The sequence below is a fragment of the Suncus etruscus genome, chromosome 13 (genome assembly GCF_024139225.1).
Source record: "Suncus etruscus isolate mSunEtr1 chromosome 13, mSunEtr1.pri.cur, whole genome shotgun sequence".
Taxonomy (NCBI): Eukaryota; Metazoa; Chordata; class Mammalia; order Eulipotyphla; family Soricidae; genus Suncus; species Suncus etruscus.
The window spans coordinates 76,681,503-76,696,572 of NC_064860.1; the positions used below are offsets into that span (position 1 = coordinate 76,681,503).

At 34.4% G+C, this 15,070-nt stretch overlaps 1 pseudogene; it reads left to right on the forward strand.

Annotated features, from left to right (window-relative positions):
- Nucleotides 1–377: 377 nt before the first annotated feature.
- LOC126026888 (uncharacterized) lies at nucleotides 378–493 on the forward strand (annotated as a pseudogene).
- The last annotated feature ends 14,577 nt before the right edge of the window (nucleotides 494–15,070 follow it).

The following is a 15,070-nucleotide window of genomic DNA, read 5'->3' on the forward strand; positions in this document are numbered from 1 at the left end:
TGTAGAGCTATACAATAATAAAATGCATAATTCAATTTATTTTTTTTATTTAAACACCTTGATTACATACATGATTGTGTTTGGGTTTCAGTCATGTAAAGAACACCACCCATCACCAGTGCAACATTCCCATCACCAATGTCCCAAGTCTCCTTCCTCCCCACCCGACCCCCGCCTGTACTCTGAACAGGCTCTCTATTTCCCTCATACATTCTCATTATTAGGAAAGTTCAAAATGTAGTTATTTCTCTAACTAAACTCATCACTCTTTGTGGTGAGCTTCCTGTGGTGAGCTGGAACTTCCAGCTCTTTTCTCTTTTGTGTCTGAAATTATTATTGCAAGAATGTCTTTCATTTTTCTTAAAACCCATAGATGAGTGAGACCATTCTGCGGCAGCACATATACTAAAATTGGAACGATACAGAGAAGATTAGCATGGCCCCTGCGCAAGGGCATAATTCAATTGAAAAAGAGCAAAGGTTCCAAATTAACACACAAAGAAGAGATAGAGTGATCACCAGGCATCAGAAAAGATGTTTACCATCTCATTATTAGAAAAACGTAAACTAAAACAGAGAAATATCACCTATGATAATATTACAGCCAAAGTGCAACATTTTGGAGAGATTTTACTAAGAAAAGTAATACAACAGTGAAAGTCAAATTCTACAGTCCCTGTGAGACACAATCAAAATAGGTGATAAGTTAAAAGAGTTTTATTGGCAATAAGCTAGTGTACTGGAAGATTGAAGACCCATTTTCTTAAAGTACTTACCTCTTTTGCATGGTCCCAAGAAGAATCGTTAGAGAATCAAACAGATAAGAAACACATTTTAAAGCAACTTCTATTTTTTATTGTTGTTTTGTTTGGGGGCACACTTGGCAGTTCTCAGAGCTTAGTCTTGACTTTGTGCTCAGGCATCACTCCCAGTAGAACTTGAGGGACCATACAGGGCACCAAGTAGTTAAATAAGTCAGCAGTATGCAAGGCAAATGCTCTATATGCTATACTATCTGCTCAGACCTCTGGGAAGCACATTTTATTATTTATTTATTTATTTATTTATTTATTTATTTATTTATTTATTTATTTATGTTGTGTTTTGGGGCCACACCCGCTGATGCTCAGGGGTTACTCCTGGCTATTTGCTCAGAAATCGCTCCTGGCTTAGCGGACCATATAGGACACGGGGGGGGGGGGGGGGGGGGATCAAACCATGGTCTATCCTAGGCTAGTGCATTCAAGGAAGACAATTTACTGCTTTCGCCATCACTCTGACCCCTGAAAAACACATTTTATAATGGTACATTGCAGATTTGAAAAAAACAAAAATGATTAATAAATTAAGTCATGGACTGATATTTAGAGGCACATTTCATTTCTTATGCAAATATATACCAAAAGTTTTAGAGCAAGGATTAAATCTGTCCTTATCTTAGATTTTATTTGGGGGAAATGAAAAGACAAAGACAAATATATATCAACCCAGAGGAGTTTTCTGCTTTTTTAATTTAGAATTTATCGTTTAATTTCTTTTGGCATGTCTTCAGAATCTCTGAAAAAACTATACATTGGGGACCAGAGCGGTGGAACAAGCGGTAAGGCGTCTGTCTAGGATGCACTGCGGTTCGATTCCCTGGCATCCCATTTGGTTCCCCAAGCCATAGCCAGGAGTAACCCCTGAGTGTCACCGGGTGTGGCCCCCAAAACAAAACAAAACAACAACAAACAAAACAAAACAACAACAAACAAACTAAAAACCTGTACATTGGACAATGATGCAACTGTTATGAAGAGCAACAGAGGAATTACAAAAATTAAATATAAAAATTTCTAATGATTTAGGGGCCAGCAAAATGACCCCCTGGTATGCTTTGAATTTTGAGATCTGAGTTCAATTACTTTCTTACACTGCATTTAAAAACAAAAGTAATTGGGTCCGGCGAGGTAGCATGGAGGTAAGTAAGGCATGTTTGGTAGTTCAAATTCCAGCATCCCATATGGTTCCCTGAGCCTGCCAGGAGTGATTTCTGAGCTTAGAGCCAGGAGTAACTTCTGAGTGCTGCTGGGTATGACTAAAAAAAAAAAAAAAAAATCTAAAAACTAACAAAACAAAACAAAAAACAAAATTTAGTTTAGTTAAATTTGGCTTAATTATTTCACTTCTGTGTACTTACCCCAAAATACAAAAACACTAACTCAAAAAGATAATTGTAGGTCATGTTCATTGCAGAATTATTTATAAAATTTTCCAAAGCTCTTATTAAATTTAATATTACCATTTTTTCAAAAGCTGTTTTGGTAATTGGTTTAGTTATCATATTCCAGCTTTCCAACTGGAATGACAGAAGCAGAAAGTAACAAATATTCCAGAAATTGTCTTTCAAAGGCACTAAATTATAGTAATAAATCTTTTATAAGTTTCTTTTCAGAGTCTATACGTTGAAAAGTGAGGATACTATTCACTAAAGGGAAGACTTTTCTTTTTCTTTTTTTTTTTTTTTTTTAGATAAAGTGGCAACAGGAGCTAAAAATTCTGAGCCTCTACCAAAAGACTCAGAGTAAAGAGAAATGGAAATCTAGACTACTTTTAGACACTAGCAATCCATCCACTGCAAACAGCTGCTACCAACATTCTTTATATCATTCCTTAATATAAACGACCTTGCTAGAAGTCTTTTCCATCACCTTTGTCTAACTCTTCCTCATATTTATATTTCCTACTATCTCCAAAGCCCCCCTAGTTCCTAGATCAGGGAGACATATTTGAGCTTTGGCTCCTGCTGCCTTTCTGATAGATCTGGCAGTAAAATATTTTCATTTATCATAAGTAGGTTCATAGTGCTTGGCTTCTGTGCATGTAAAGCTGCAAGCACATTGCTTGCTAACATTTACAGTAGCCAAGATGTGGGAATAATGTTGTCCTTATCCAAGCTTTGGATAAGCAGTATATTTGATAAATATCAAAATGCAACAATATGGATAGGGGCTGGAATGATAGCACAGCAGGTAGGGTACTTGCATGTACTTGGCCCAACCTGTGATTCCTGATATTTGGCATCCCAAGCATTTCCAGGAGTAATACCTTAGTACAGAGCCAGGAATAAGTCCTGAGCATTGCTGACTGTGACTTAAAAACAAAACACAAATGTCTGAGTTAAAAAAATGTATATACTTATATAAAATATATATTTAAAATATATTATATATTATATATAATGTATATTTATATGTATAAATATACATAAAATTTTGGTTTGGGAGGAAATAATGATTTATTTGCTTGGGAATAACTTGATTTGATACACACATATACATAATGGGATATTCTCAGGTATAAGATAAAATATTGCCATTTTTATGATCTAGTGGATACTATTTTTTGGTGGAGTAAGTCAAATAAGGAAGAAGAGAAAGCAGAGAGTCAAAGAAGAAACAAAAGGACCTAAATATATCTGTGGTTTATAAATACCTTTAAATATAAGAATAATGGAGAAGACTTTGTTAAATTAATTGTATAGTATTTTGAAGTAGCTTGCATGAATAATTTGGATACATAAACAAAATATATGTTAGGTACTACTGACCTTCTTTCTACCAAGTCCAGGCCTGCAGTATCTCCTTTTTCTTGGTTTCTTTCTTTGTTTCTATTTTTCTTTGTTTCTTTCTTTCTGACAAAACTTCAACTTCTGCCAAAACTTTAACAAAACTTCCGGTATGCTAGATTTTGGGTTGATATCACCAGGGATTTTTGGAGTGGGTGTGGGCATTCCTCCATATCTTTCTTTTTCTGGGAAGCCGTAGGCTGTAACCATGCCCACAAACAAAACCACCATATTGAAACCGAGCCAGCTCCATAGACTCACTCCTTTATTGAATAAGACATAAACAGAGCCGTGAAAGACCATGGTACACTGGTCCACACAGCAGAGAGCTGGCCATCTCAGGAGAGAGGGCAGGCTGAGGCCTTGCCCTGTGAAGTCATACTTGCTACCTACATCATCCACAATTACTGTTTCACCAATGGCCCTGCCTCATCACTGATCCGCTATGATCTCCTTAGGAAACACCGATCTGACTAAACCTTAAACTTCAGGTATAATATCACCATTGCTTTTTGGAGCAAGTACAGGAAATCTCCCCCCATATCTTCCTTCTTTCAAGTAGACCTGGCAACTGAGTACACAGCCTAAAAGTCGTATATCAGTAATGATTCTGTGAATTTCTGAACAACTTCATCTGTTTGATGTTGGCATCCCTATAGGAACACACCGTTTTAACAAAATGGACAGCTAACATCAGAGTTTACTAAAACTTCTGTCATTTTATTAATTATTATTATTATTATTATTCTTTCTTTCTTTCATTTCTTCCTTCCTTCCTTTCTTCTCTTCCATTTTAATTTTATTTTTCTGTTTTTCAATAACTTTACTTTCACTTATTATAAACAAATATATTATGATCAAATATATCAATTAATATTTTTATGTGATATTCTTTATATAAATTTAAGAAAATAAAAAAATGGTAGAAAATATGAGACATCCCTTCTTTGAAGAAGACATTTAGAAGGACAATATATACATATAAAAGTATTCACATATTGTCAGGGAAATAAAATTCAAAATGACAATATACCACGTTACACTACTGAAAATGTCTTATATTTAAAGAGAAAAAAGTGGGGTAGGAGGAGGGAGATTGGGACATTGGTGATGGGAATATTGCACTGGTGAAAGGGGGTGTTCTTTTGTTTGTTTGTTTGTTTGTTTTGTTTTGTTTGTCACACCCGGCAGTGCTTAGGAGTTACTCCTGGCTCCAAATTGCTCCTGGCAGGCTCAGGGGACCATATGTGATGCTGAGATTTGAACCACTGACCTTCTACATGAAAGGCAAATGCCTTACCTCCCTGCTCTCTCTCCGGCCTCAAAAGGGGTATTCTTTAAATGACTGAAAACAACCATAAGGATCTTTGTAATCAAGGTGTTTAAATAAAGATATTAATAAAAAAAGAATATTACATGTCAACAGTGTGGTTTGTCTAGAAAAAGGGAGGGAGATATATATATACATATATATGCTTATATATATGATAGATAGATAAACTAATTAAATGTTTCCCCACTTACCCAAGTAGTGGTTGCATTTATATATAGTTCCATCAGGTGAACTATTATCCATAGAGGAAAAAATAGCATCCTGGTAGAACCAAAAAAACAATACTTTGACTTTGAGATCATTGTCTTTGAGGCAGGATTCATTGTTGACCAATTAAGTTTAAATTAATAAATAACAGTTTTTAATATGATGTTTGATTTGATGGGCATTTGGCCCTGGTCCTTAAAATTATTACAGTCAGGCAAGTCTCTTCATGCATGCATTTGCTACATGGGACAGGAATGCAGATGGGCTGAGGCTGCAAAACTTTTTACACTCTAGAAGAGAATTTCTATACATTTTGGCTCATTCATAAGCTCTCTGAAAATTAACTCTTTCAATGCTGAATTTTATTCCACACAAATATTTCCATGCTTACTTTCCTAGTCATTTTTAATCTATACACTCTATGTATCTTAGTGTGAGTCTATACTTATGCTGCTTCTGAAACTCTACTTGTTTTTGTGTTTACCTCTAAGTATAACTATACTTGTATCTGCATTTAAAAATAGAATATTCTAGGAATTTTGGAAAAGTACTGACTGGAAATTAAATTATACAATTTCACGGGCCAATATTTATGGCAAAAATATGTCACAGACTATCTATGACCCAAATTACAGGCAGCTTAAAACATCAAGTCATAAAGAGTAATAATCAAGTAATAAAATATGCATGATATCAAAAAATTCATCAGAAGAATCGAGAATGAAATAGAGTGACATAAGATTCACAAGATAGCCAACAAGTATTCTTTGAAGAATGTGGGATGAATTGAAGAAGATTACAAAAGCAGCCAAGGGATTTTCTTTACTCTAATAGTTCTAGAAGGCCCTACCTTAAATTTAAGGTCTAGGAGCCATTAGCCCTTATGAACTCTTGAAATTGATTAGATAAATTAAATTTTTTTCAAGATATGTTACCAATATTGTAAACCACAGTGCCTAAAAAGAAAATAATACAGAGAGAAAAGAGAGAGAGTGTGAGAGAGAGAGAGAGATTTCTATCCCATAGAAGCAGCCTTGGGGTGGGGATGCAGTTGGAAGGAGCTGTAGAACAGGGAACAGGGAAAATTGATGGTAGTACCATGAATACTGGTCATAGGATATTGTATGACCAAAACTCAGCTATTAATTACTTTTTTACTCTGTATTTCAAACTGACATGATGATAACAATAATAATAAATAAAATAAATTAAAGTTTTATTTTAAAATAAAACTGCACTAATGGAAGCAAAATTACCAGGCAAATATTAGAAATCAAATTTAGCATAAATATTTTCTTTAATTTTGGTAGTTCACAGTCCTGACCTTACATTTTTGATCACCTAGGCATCTACTTCAAAGACATTATCTTGTGTACGCTGTCCAGCCAAAATGCTAAACTATTTCACACTTGAAGTTTCCTCTTTTTTAGAAATTGCTTGTTTAATTAAATATGCTACCTCTTGAATGCTTGTTTTTCCCTTCCAGCACTTAATTTTCTCATGTTTTTAAATTCACTAAAAAAAGGTTTATCCCAAGAAATTGTTTTCTTCTCAATCTCAGAACCAATAAACTAGAAGCCCAGGCAGGTATACGTCCTCACCCCACATATCACCAATCATTATACACTTCATTTTGTTTACTTAGATGTGTCATGAATCCTTGACCAATTGTATATAATAAATGTCTTTCTAAGTTTCATGATGTTTACTGCTGAAGGAAATGGAATCAACCTTCCAAAAGTATCACAGAGACGTTTTCTTTTTTCTTTTGGTTTTTGGGCCACACCCGGTGGTGCTCAGGAGTTACTCCTGGCTTTGTGCTCAGAAATTGCTCCTGACAGGCTTGGGAGACCAAATGAGATGCTGAGAATCAAACCCAGTTTGTCCCAGGTCAGTAGCATGCAAGGCAAATGTCGTACCACTGTGCTATCACTTTAGCCCCAGGACTTTTTTCAATATACTCAGAGCAAGTCTAGCCCAATATGTGTCACCAATGTCAATTGAAGCCAGAAGGCCTTAGAAATATACTACTTATTATTATTAAATTTATGCAATTTTTTTGTGGTTGGTTGTGGGCCACACTCGGTGACACTCAGGGATTACTCTTGGCTATGTGATTAGAAATTGCTCCTTGGCTTGGGGGACCATGTGGGACACAGGGGGATTGAACTGTGGTCTGTCCTAGGTCAGATGCATGCAAGGCAAACACCCTACCACTGTGCCACCACTCAGGCCCCTATGCAAATTATTTTGTGTTAAGAGAAATCAAAGCCCTCAAGATGAGGAGAGAGGTCCTGTCCTCGTCTTAATTCCTTTGTATTTTCCTAATGGGACTATGAGCCATTAGTTTCCTTATTTTTACAAGCTATCCTTGTACTGCACTATAGTCTCCTAACAATAATATGTCTCCATACTATAATATGACATATACAATATACCGTTCTATAGCATAGACATACTACAGCAAAATTCAACAATACCTTATTTAAAATGATATGCATACTTAATAATTTATAGCTAAATTGCTATGATCATATAAACTGTCAGTGTGTATAATTTTTCTGATGAAAACTACGGTAGAAATATCAAAGTTCAGTAATACAGAATACAGAAACAGACATAATAAAAACAGTAATTCAAAATATTGTGTGAATTTCCATGATGTGACAGAAACATGCCTTTGTAAAAATGGTGTTGATAAAAACGTCTGTAAATAGGCCAAAAGATGTACATATAACTGAACTGTATATGCACTTATGTATAAGAAGATTTGGCAGCAATGACGGACTCAGTAGCATTGAGTAGGAGCCTGTCCTCAGGGGCCCATTTCAATAGATAAATGGCTAACAGCCCTGCAGTTCAGTACTAGGACCTGAGAAGGTATTCACTGATTATTATTTACCCCTGCAGTGCTCAAAACTTATTAAAGGTTGGGCTCACTCTGGATTTTAAGTGATTTTGAAAAATGTTTTAAGTCCTACTAGATTTAGTAAAATAAACATTAAAATTAATTTTAAATATACTTGTATGGCTATGAAACAATTATTACCAGTTTTCTTCTAAAATGGAGTTGTTGATGTATTTAATAAACTTATTTAAGTTAATTGTTGAGATTGATAAAAGGTTCTGCATTTATTTTTTTCCTATTATTTACTTTGCTGAACAAGTTTAATTATCCTATTTATATAAATCTATTTGGAATTAGGTGACAGACCAAAGAGATAGTACAGGAAGAAAAGCATTTGCCCTGCCTGTGGCTGATCCTGGTTTGGTCTCTGACAGAGAGTACAGTGCCCTGAGCTATGCCAGAAGTAATTTCTAGCACAAAGCCAGGAGTAAACCCTGAGTACCACCAGATGTGGCCTAACAACTCTACCACTTCATATGCCCAAAAAAGCAGCTGTTAAAAAAGTCCTTTTTTATTTTATACTTTACTGAACCACTGAAACATTTGAGAATAGATTACCTCCTCAAATCTTTTTTTAGTTCATACATAGAGTGAGTTTGTTAGTTTTCTGAAAGGTATGACCTATTGTCATGTTATTTCATGGCTTCTGGTGCTTGTAGGATTAGACCACTATACATCTTTCTGCCTGAAAGTGATTCATTTAAAGGAATCCTGTAAGTACCTCAGTGTTAATTTTATCCTGATTTCTTATGATAGAGAGAATATTTGTGAAGGGCCTAAATACACACAGCTATATTTCAAAAAGTTAAGCATTGAATTTTAACAGTGGAAGATTAAAAGTTTCTTTCTAATTACTATTGTCAAAAATATCAGTTTTTGCTGAATGATTAAATATTTGTTTAATATTTTAATTTTTTAATTTATGATATTTTTCATTTTATTTGCATGAATTACAGAGTTACAAATTTATTCATTTTAAGTTTCAAGCATACAATACTCAAACACCAATCTTTTCACCAATATCCACATCTCTTCATCAAAGTTGTTTACTTTCCTTATTTTTCCCTAGCCTGTCTCTAGAGCAGATATTTTTCTCCTCTCTCATTGCACTGGTGCCCCATTATCTAATTAATCCCTCACACCCCGACTTCCAATTCATTGACAAACCTCCTACTGAAGAACAGTGCCTCTATTCTTTGTTTCTATTACCTTTTGGGCTTTGTTACGCCCTTATTACATTTTCTTTTTTTTTTAATTAAATAATTTATTAAAAATATATGTTATAGATAATATCTATATTTATATATATATATATTTATTTTTTAACATAATTTTTATTTTAATTGTAGTGGCTTACATATCGTTCACAGTAATATTCCAGGTACATATTTACATTGAATCAGGGGAATTCCCACCACCGAATTGTCCTCCCACAACCACTCCCATCCTGCCTCCTATATCTCCACTCTTCCCCCCAGGGGCTGCTAGAATGTGTGGTCCCCTCTGTGTTTAGTTAATTACTTAGTGGGCTTATACCTGTTTGGTCTTGGTGCCTCTAATATTTCCCCCTCTACTTGGGAGGCGGGGCTAGCTTATTACATTTTCTAATATACCACACATGAGACAAATATTTCTGTGACTTCTCCTCTCCCTACAATTTCACTGAACCGAATACTCTCCAGATCTGTCCATATACCTAGCAGAAATTGAATGAATTTATCTTTTCATATTGCTCAGTAGTGTTCCATTGTGCATATGTATCATGGTTTTTTTTTTTAAATCAGTTATTTATTTGTCTTGGGCACTTGAATTTTCCCCCAGATTTTTGGCTACTGTGAATATTGCTTCAACGAACAAAGGAGAGAAGATGCCATTTTTGGACTATGATTTTGGACCCTTGTATATTCTGAGCAGTAAGATTTTTGGGTCATATAAAACCTCAGCTGCTAGTTTTTTGTGAATAATGCCATAATAATTTAAAAAAGATCTGGGTAAATCAACACTCCCACCAGCAGCAGTAAATGAGGGTTCCTTTTCCCTCACCAACACCAGTCATTGCTTTGTTTTTGATGAGTGCCAGTCTCTTTTTCGTAAGGTGGTATTCCAGTATTGTTTTGATTTTTATTTCCCTAGTGACTAGTTATATGGAATATTTTTTCATGTGCCTTTTGGATATTTGGAATTATTCTTCGAGGAAGTGTCTTTTCATTTATTTTGCTCATATTTTGATGGGTTTAAATCTTTCTTGTAAAGTTCTACAAGTGCTTTATATATCTTGACAATTAAGCCTTATCAGATGAGTAGTAGGTAGTAATTTCTCCCACTCTGTAGAATTTTTTTTTATTCTGGTCTTCATTTCCTTTGAGGTGCAAGAGCATCTTAATTTAATGTCATCTAATTTGTTCTTGCTTGTTTCCACTTGTTAGATACATGGCATTTACCATATTTTCTGGTGTATAAGATGACTTTTTAACCCATGAAAAACTTCTTAAAAGTCAGGGGTCATCTTACATGCCAGTATACTGCATGCTGAAACTTACTTCAGAAGGGGGAAACACAGATCTCCCCCGCTTACCGCTGCATTCCATCCAGCTGCCAGGCGTCATCACTCAGTCTTCTATTTGTCCTGATTCATCTTTCAGGACACAAGGAGAAGCTGAGTTATCGATTGCTGCATACCATTTAGTAGCCAGGTGTCATCACTGGTATGCGACTCTCCTGTTCAGTCCTCTGTTTAGCTTTCATGGGACACAGAGGAGGCGATCTGTCTCCCTCTAGCGGTCCTATTAGTCACTGCACCCCAGCAGCTGCTCTTGGAGCTCTCCCTGCTTTCAATGTAGATCACTGTTTTATGTTTATATGTTTGATAACAAATAGCTTTATGTTTATAAGTGATAATTTTCCAGCTAAGTACATGCATGACATAAGCATTTTAACTAAAATTTTCATTTGAAATCAAATCTTAGATATTTTAATTTCCATTTGGTGTGCGTTAAAAGAGAGGTAGTTTTATACGGCGAATGTAGCCCAAAACTTATATTTTAACAGGAAGTGTAGGGGAAAGACGCCGGATAATATGGTATTTTTAAAGATGCCGTTAGTTCCAATGTCATGGATTGTTCTACCTATGTTTACTTTTATGTAACTTACGGATTTAGTCTGATATCAAGGTCTCTATTTTTCATGTGATTTTTTATACATGGCATCAGAAAAGGATTAAGTTCTTCCTTCTCCCTTATTTCCTTCCTTCTTTCCTTTTTTTTCTTCCTTCCTTCCTCCGTCCCTCCCTCTCTCCCTTCCTCCCTTCCTTTCTTCTTCTTCTTCTTCTTCTTCTTCTTCTTCTTCTTCTTCTTCTTCTTCTTCTTCTTCTTCTTCTTCTTCTTCTTCTTCTTCTTCTTCTTCTTCTTCTTCTTCTTCTTCTTCTTCTTCTTCTTCTTCTTCTTCTTCTTCTTCTTCTTCTTCTCCTCCTCCTCCTCCTCCTCCTCCTCCTCCTCCTCCTCGTCTTCCTCCTCCTCCTCTTCCGTACAGTTTGAAGTTAGGAAAAGTGGTGCCTTCCATGGTTTTTCTGTAAGAATTGCTTTGGTTGCTTAGAGATTTGAGGTTTACAATTGTTTCATATGAATATCAGAAGTGTTTGATCTATTTCTTTGAAGAATAAAAAAGACCATGGGCTACATGATCTATATAATGCTTTGGAAGTATTGGCATTTTACTATGCAAATAATCTTAATCCATGAGGAAGACACCATTTTTAGGTGTCTTCTATTACTTTTGGAAATAGTGTTTTATAGTTTTCTTTGTATAGATCCTTCATATCTTTGGAGAAGAAGATAGTTAGGTATTTAATTCTCTGAAGAACAATTGTGAATTGAATTTTTAAATTTCTCTCTTGTTTATTTCATTATTTACATATAAAATTCTAGGTATTTTGCATGGTAATTATTTTGCTACTCTACTATACAAACCTATTTTTTTCTAGGAGCATTTTTGTAAATTCTTTATGGTGTTCTATATATGATATGTCTTTTGAAATTAATGAGAGCTTGAGTTCTTCCTTTCATATCTGGATGTGAATTCTGTATTTTTTGTCTATTTTTATGTTTTATAGTACCAATGCTATTTTGAATAAAAGAAGTGAGAGTGGATAAACTTGTCTTCCTTCTGATCTTAGAGTGAAGAATTTTTTGCCTTTTCCCATCGAGTATGATGTTTGCTGTGAGCTTGTAGTAAATGACTTCAACATGTTGAGGAAAGATCCTTCAATTCACCTTTTATTGATAATTTTTGTTGTTGTTGTTCTTTATTGTTTTTTTTCCTTTATTTTTTGGAAAAAATACATGATACTCAATGTTTACTCCTGGCTATGCAGTAAAAAATTACTTCTGGTATTGTGAGTGGGGCAAAATGGGATGCCAGGGTAATATTCTAGTTAAATTTTGTGCAAGGTAATTGCCATACCTACTCTTGTCTTATTTATAGTTTTTTTTCATTTAATTATGAATGGGTTCTGTATCTTGTCAAACACTTTCTCTGCATCTATTATTATGATCATATATTTTTCTTTTTTCCTTTTTAAATTTAATTTATTTAATAAAATGTATCAGATAGTTGGCATAGTTGACCATAATATATTTGTTTCAAGATAAGTGAGAGCAAAGTTATTAAAAATAATAGAAAGAAATAATAATAAAGAAAAGGAAGATGAGAAGCAAAATAAAATAAAAAGTAGTATAAGAAAATTTATGGGGCCGGGCGATAGCGCTGGAGGTAAGGTGCCTACCTTGCCTGCGCTAGCCTAAGACGGACCGCGGTTCGATCCCCCGGTGTTCCATATGGTCCCCCAAGAAGCCAGGAGCAACTTCTGAGCGCATAGCCAGGAGTAACCCCTGAGCGGCACAGGGTGTGGCCCAAAAACCAAAAAAAAAAAAAAAAAAAGAAAATTTATAAAAATTGTTGTATTAATAGTAAGTGACCTCAGGTACACATTGTCATCTGAATTAATGTATTACTATAGGGATGATAGCATAAAACAAATGAAGTTATCTAAAAATTCAAAGCACTATGTACTGGTATTGAGGCTTTTGTGGGGCATTTTCTTAGTTGTTAGGTCTCCTGGAAGTAGGAGAATGTGTGTGTGTGTGTGTGTGTGTGTGTGTGTGTGTGTGTGTGTGTGTGTGTGTGTGTGTGTGTGCATTCACTCCAAAATACCCCTGCTGATATCAGCTCAAATACTGGAATACCTGGGATTTGTTGAGATTGGTGTCTCTAAAGAGAATAAAGGAGTGGCGAAGCAGGGGCATAGACAAAGTGCCAATTTTGGGTGATGTGTGAAAGTTGGTTCATGGTCTCCTTCTAAAATTGCTAGCTTTCAGCTGGTGTCTAGTGTACCCATGACTTTTCATGAATTGGTTTCTATCTATTTCTGGAAAAGAGTAAGTTTATGTAGTTGGCCTTGTAAACTGTGGCCTATTTATTCTGTTTTAATATATATATATGTATATATATAGTATTGATTAACTTATGCATGTTAAACTATTCTTGCATTATCTTCATAAATCTCATTTGGTCATGGTATATGATCTATTTGATGAAATGTTTGATTTGATTTGCTAATTTTTGGAGGATCTTTACATTTATGTACATCAGGCATATCAGTCTATATAGTTACCTTATTTTTTTCTACTGTATGTCCACTTTTCATATCAGAATAATGTTTGTTTCATAGAAATTGTTTGGTAGTGCTTTTATGATTTTTTTGTTTGTTTGTTTGGTAGTGTTTGTGTTTCTTTGATTTTTTTTAAAATGCCTGAATACTGGCAGTGGTCGTTAAATATCTGAGAGTCTCATTAATGAATCTAACTGGTTGTGGGAATTTTTTGTGGGGGGAGACTTTTGGTGATAATTTAATTTTCTCAATAGTTCAGATGTTCCATAACTTCTGATTCAGCCTTGGAAGTTTATAGAAATCTAAGAATATATCTATATATTCTATATTTTGTTATTTGGTGGCATATATATTTTCAAAGTAATCTCTCATGATTATCTCATGATTTGAATTTCTAAGGCGTATTTTTTATTTCAAATTTGTTTAGAAGCTAACAACATTTTAGTCATAATTTGGTTAATTATTTGTGAGAAAGCATCATAAAACTCTTTTATGTAATCTTTCTATTGCTTCAGCAATCTTGTTTATCTAGGGGTTAGAAAGGTAGAACAGATGGTAGAGAATTTGTCTTGCATGTGACTGACCTGTATACCATATGTTTCCCCAAGCTCTGACAGGAGTAATTCCTATGTGTAAATCTTGAGTAATTCCTGAACATCTCTGATGTGTTCCCCCACCCCCCAAAAAAACCCCTAAAGTTTTTTCAAAAAAGATTTTTAACACAAAGCACATTTTTCTACTTTTACTATCTATAAAAAAAAAACAAAAGCCTTACATATTTTGCTTGCTGCATCAACCTCTTTAATATAGTCCAAATAGTAAATTAGTTAGTTAAAAATATTTCAAGAGTATATCAAAATATATGTTGGGTAAGGGAGATAAATAGTTATTCACCTACTACAGAATTCAACTTTGGAAAAATTGGTTTCAGTAATGTTGTATTTTGCCATTATTCAGAAAACACACGGATGATTATTATTTGTAGCTATACTCAGAATCCACAGTAACAAATATTCATGTAACACCAACCAAAACAATGCCTTATCTTATTACTGGCTCAAAGTCTGAGTAATCAATAACTGAGACTCTGAAGTTGTATGCAGATAAATATATAGTAATGTTTGTATATGTTTTTTAGACATTGTGGATGTAGTAAATAGAACCATGTTAATATTCTTGCAATTATAATCATCCACTGATATTTATTAATATTTGTATTTCACTATCAACTATTGGAATATTTTGAGAAATATATAAAATAACTATGAAAACTTTAATCAACATTATAAAATTTATTTATCAAAATTGATTTGTCATATTAAAGCATGGTACTTTTTCTCACTTTTTGGC